Below are 6,000 nucleotides of genomic sequence, written 5' to 3'. Positions count from 1 at the left end.
ACACACCGCACCCGCACCCCCATGGCTGCCCAGACTTCCCTACGCCTCGCAGGACACCACTATCCTAGCACAATCCCTTCTGACCCAAACCGTCATAAACCCCAGCGCCGCTGCCATGTATGCAAGCACTCGACAATCAGACCAGCCACTCAGAGAAAAGACACAAGGTACGAGTGTGTAGAGTGCAATGTTGCGTTGTGCCTTCAGCCATGTTTCAGAGAGTACCATAACTTCCTACACTACTGAAACTGTGTAGGATGGCGATATGACACTCAGTATAATGGTAAGGCCAGTCAGTATGTGCTAAGTCTTATATAAAGTTGAAACGGGTGTAATATTTTCAGGAAAGTAATGTATAAGTTGAGAAATAGTGTAAGTTGAAAGAAGTGATATCAAAACTACACCCACTGTAAATCTGCGAAAATATGACGCTCAGTATAACACTCTGGTCAGTAAATATGTGATAGCAAGAATATAAAGTGGTAACGGGTGTAATGTTAGCAGGAAAGTAACGTATAAGTTGAAAAATAGTGTAAGTTGTAACAATTGATGTCACGAGTACACCCACTGTGTAAATCTGCGAAAATATTATGCTGAATAGAACATTCTGGTCAGTAAGTATGTGATAGGAATGATATAAAGTGGAGAAGGGTGTAATGTTAGTAGGAAAGTAATTTATAAGTTGAATACTAGTGTAAGATTAAACAAATGATATCGCAATAACACTCACTGTGTAAATATGCGATAATATGATGCTCAGTAGAATAGTAAGGCCCCAAATTATGTGATATCAATTATATCAAGTGGAAACATGTGCAATGTTAGTGGAGAATTATTATATAAGTACAAAAATAGGTTGTAAGTTGAAATAGTAGTCACAGCGACTTCACCGTCTGTGTTATTATGCGCTATTATTAAGCTAAATATTTATGTAAGGCCTGAAACTATCTCAAAACAGTTCTCAAAAGTGGAAAAGTGTATAATGTTATTAGGAAAGTATTATGTAAGTTGAAAAAACACAATACGAGTTGAAACAACAGTCACAGTGAGTTCACTCACTATGTAAATAAGCGCTAACATTACGCTAAATGTTATCGAAAGGCCTGTGAATACAAAAAACAGGTCAGTAAAATGTAAAATGGTATAATGTTATTGCAGATGTATTATGTAAGTAGAAAAAAAGATATGTATCATGATTCAGGAATGTTAGCGATTCATCGTGACCAGTCTGCCCGAGTTTGCTCAGTTTGCACGATGGTACAATGCTTATTTCAGCTCTATTTTTGTATACAATCCAATTTACTCTTGTATCACATGTTTTTATGTTTGTAATAAATACATATCTACTTACTTTCATTGGTTTCCCAGACTTATAATACCATAGAAAACGTGAGAGCCTCAGACCACCTACAGAGAACACGGTACCAGGTGTGACGAAGGTATACCTGTTTAGGCAACTTATGGACCCCGGTGAACACTTTCTTCGTGATTGACCATTGTTTCTGACCAAAAGCGAAAGTTTGAGCAAAAAAAATTTGGGTCCAAAAATGGTCGGGATTGTGGGGTACAAGTGGTGAAAAAGTGGTCAGGACGGGCCGGGTTAAACTATCGTCCAATTGCTTTAACATCCTGTGCCTCAAAAGTTTTTGAGTCTATTCTGAACAGAAAAATTTTAAAGCATCTTTCGTACTACAACCATCTCTCTGATTGTCAGTATGGGCTCCATCAGGGACGCCCCACTGGCCATCTTCTCACCTACCTTTCAGACTCCGGGTCATCCTCCTTTCGGGACTTCGGCGAAAGCTTTGCCATTGCACGTGAGGTCTCAAAGGCCTTCCATCGAGTCTGGCATAAATCTTTAATTTCCAAACTGCCCTCTTACGGTTTCTGTCCTTCTAACTGTGCCTTCATCTATAGCTTCCTTTCTGGTCATTCTACAGTTTAGCTGCTGTTGTAGACGGCCATCGTTCTTCTCCTAGATCTATCAACAGTGGTGTTCCTCAGGGCTCTGTCCAACCACCAACTCTCTTCCTTTTACTCATCAATGATCTTCTAAGCTGTACTTCTAACCCTATCCACTCGTATGCTGATGATTCCACCCTCCATCCTTCCATTCAGTTCCCGCAGCGTCCATCTCAGCAGTTACTTCAACAAACAAGGGATGAGGCTATGGCACACCTAATGTTTAACGTGGCTGGTATCTCTGACTGGGGTAAAAACATTCTTGTTGTTTTTAATGCATCAAAGACTCAGTTCTTACACCTATCAACCCGACAAAATCTTCCCTTTAATGTTTAATAATATCCAGCTCAATCCTGCATCATCCTTGAACGTACTTGGTGTTTCATTCACTCGAGATTTATCTTGGAAAGATCATATTACACCTCTTGTAAAATCTACTTCCAAGAGATTAGGTGTGCAAAGCCGTCTCAGTACCTTCTTTACTCCTGCACAGATGTTGACTTTTTACACTGGTTTTATTCGCCCCTGTGTAGAGTACAACTTTCATGTGTGGGGAGGCTCCCCAGATACAGCTCTTCTCAATATGGTGGAGTCAAAGGTTTCTCGTCTCATTAACTCTCCTCCTCTTACTGGCTTCCTTCAACCTCTGTCTCTTCACCACACTGTTGCATCTTTATCTCTTTTCTATCGTTACTTCAATGGTCACTGCTCCTCCGAACTGTCTGCTTGCATTCCTCCATCTCTACAACGGATGCGTAGCACTCGGCTAGCAACAAACTCTCATCCACTTTCTGTCCAACTCTCTAATGCAAGAGTTAACCGTTACTCCCAGTCCATCATATATGCAACAGGTCAGGTATGAAACTGTCTCCTTTTGTCTGTATTTCCTACTTCCTATGACCTCCAGTCTTTCAAACACAGTGTGTCCAGCCATCTCGAAATGAACGGATCTTGAATTTGTCTCTCTTTTGCATTTATTTTTCCTTGGAAGGAACTGTTGTCCGGGCTCCAAGCCTTTGATTCTTTCTTCCTAACATTAAAAAAAAAAATAATAATAATATAAAAAACATCTGAATTTCCCTGTCAATCTAAAATTGCTAGAAAGCATGCAAAAGCTGTAATAAATCTCGCTAAATCAAACTTTCTTCAAAATCAAGCATCAAAACTACTCAATAACCCTAATAACAATAGAATATTCTGGTCAACTCTCACTTCTTTCAATAATAACTTTAACAAGTCATCATCCATTCCCCCACTAAAATCTTCAGATGGCTACATTATAAATGACCCCCGGGAGAAAGCGTATATCTTTGCCAGTATATTTGCCAGAAATTCTGCCATAGAGGAGGGCAGCCACAATGTCCCAGTGCTAGAAATTGACTTTCCCGATACCGTTCCACTTACAATACACATAAGATGCGTAAAATCCATCCTAGACAATTTACCAACCAACAAAGCTCCAAGGTACATATGGAATTTCTTCAATTGTTCTGAAAAAATGTTCCCCAGAACTTGCCTCTGTTCTACCTAAATATTCAGACTATGCATACGTACTTCTTCATTCCCTAATTCATGGAAAGAAGCCACTATCCACCCAATTCCAAAGACAGGAAGTTCCTTTGAACCCTCTGATTAAAGACCAGTTACTGTCACATCTGCTCTTGGTAAAGTATTTGAGATTGTAATTAATTAGCACATTATTGAACCTTGAATCCAGCAACATAATTAGTGATAGACACCATGGTTTTCACCATGAAAGATCCACCATTGACATACTCAATCTCCTGACTCATACCATCCATCAATCAATTGACCAATATGGAGAAACATATGCAGTAGCTCTTGATATTTCTAAAGCTTTCGATAGAGTGTGGCACCGTTCCCTGCTACCCAAACTCCCTTGCTATGGACTAACGTCTTTTGTTCCTCTGCTTTCCTCATATCACGGAGACATAAAAATAAGAGTAAAAGTAGATGATGTTTATTCCAATTTCCACTCAGTTAACGCTGGTGTGCCACAGGTATCAGTTTTGCCACCAATCCTGTTCCTGGTTCATATTAATGATCTCTCATCTCTCACCCACCATCCCATCCATTCATACTGCAGATGACTCAACACTTCAGAGTTCATTCACACTCAGACACCCATTTACAAAGTCTAATATCTCAAACTCTCAACTCAATACAGCCATCACCATAAATCAAGACTTGTCTACGATCAATGAATGAGGATAAAACAACCTTGTCTCATTTAATGCTAGTAAAACCAAATATATATACAATTTACTAAAAGATAGATATTGCCAGATTCGTATATTACAGTCAGTGCTATTAATATTCCCATTTCCAAACGTATTGAAATTCTCGGTGTCTCATTTAACAATGCCCTCAGCTGGACCTCTCATGTCAGATCATTTGCTAAAACTGCCTCAAAGAAACTTGGTTTATTGTACAGAGTCAGTAACTTCTTCACTGACGAGCAGTTATAACTGATAAGAGTCATGTGCGCTCTCAGCTTGAATATTGCTCACCCTTATGGAATGGATGTGGAGAGGTTGCACTAAAACAGCTAGACAAAATACAGAACAAAGCTGTTGCAATTATTGATAACTTTGCTATTATAAATAAATTACCTCCCCTACATGTAAGAAGGAATATTGCCTCCCTTGCATTATTTTACAGATATTTTTATGGCAAATGCTCAGACGAAGTTGCATCCATTCTGCCATCTCTCCATACCTTCTCTCGTGCTACACGAATTGGAAGGCCCTCAGGCAGTACTTTTTTTATTTTTCCCTGGAATGTTTACTGCTTCCATGGCCGGGAGCCACCTGAGTGTGCTTTGGGATAACGGAAGTTATTCTCTCGGGCATGGAAGCATACATTCCCATCTCATATCCTTTGACTAATGCACGAGAGCCTTGGTTTCATCACACTTGTTCTAATGCTGTCCACAACAAGGAGAGGGCCTATGAAAGGTACCGGAGCCAACCCAGCCCTGAGTCACATCTTTCTTATGTCTGCCCGAAATCGTGCTAAGTCTGTTCTTCGTTCTGCTAAAAATGATTTCATCCTTACTATATGCTCTTAACTCTCCAATTCGAATTCTTCCCGCTTCTTCTGGCACCTTGCAAAAAAATCTTTCTAACAACTTTACCTCATCATCCTTCCCTCTTCTTTTCTACTATCATGTCTCTGTAGCTATTTGTCCTACTGAAAAAGCAAATATCTTCGCTCAGACTTTCTCCTCCAGTTCTACCTTAGACGATTCCGGTGCTGTTCCTCCTTCACTTGTCCCCTCTGACTTCCTTATGGCTGCCATTAAAATATCTTCAGCTGATGTATTTTTTGTCATCACTGGGCTCAGTACTAACTAGGCAAATGAACCTGATGGAGTCCCTCCTGTTGTCCTTAAGAACTGTGCTTTTGTGCTTACACCCTGCCTAGGTAAACTCCTTCGCTTTTGTCTATCAATTTGTACGTTTCTTTCTTGTAAGTTTGCTCTCATTCAGCCAGTCCCAAAGAAAGTGACCATTCCCCACCCCCTAACTATCGCCCAATTGCTTTAACATCTTGTGTATAATGAAGATCGCCTTAACGAAAAAGTGATTAGGTGGCGGCAGTTCTAAGACTCAGGTGGTTTACATCTGGACAGACCTGGCATTAACTCAGCCACATCTCCTTTATATTATATTATTGCTGCCGTCAGACGATTTTCTTCAGATTTTTTGAATGACAGGAATTACTTTAGCCCCATTAACCGTTTTACTGACAGAGGTCTGCTCTAAGTTAATAAAGGTGTATGGAAATATTAATACTATGTCTATGTATCTATTTGTGTTTATCTATATGTCTATCTATTTAACTATCTAGCTATCTGTCTTCCTGTGTGTGTGTGGATGTGGAGAGAGAGAGAGAGAGAGAGAGAGAGAGAGAGAGAGGTCATTGGCAGTGTTTAGAAGGCATAATTACTGGGAGTGTAAGGTTAGGTATTTTAGGTTTGGTTAGTTTTGGTTAAGTTAGGAGAGTTTCAGTTGG

This window comes from Coenobita brevimanus, chromosome 31 (assembly GCF_032717465.1).
Source record: "Coenobita brevimanus isolate Jiangsu-jjx chromosome 31, ASM3271746v2, whole genome shotgun sequence".
Taxonomy (NCBI): domain Eukaryota; kingdom Metazoa; phylum Arthropoda; class Malacostraca; order Decapoda; family Coenobitidae; genus Coenobita; species Coenobita brevimanus.
Note: the sequence above shows the minus strand (reverse complement) of the source record.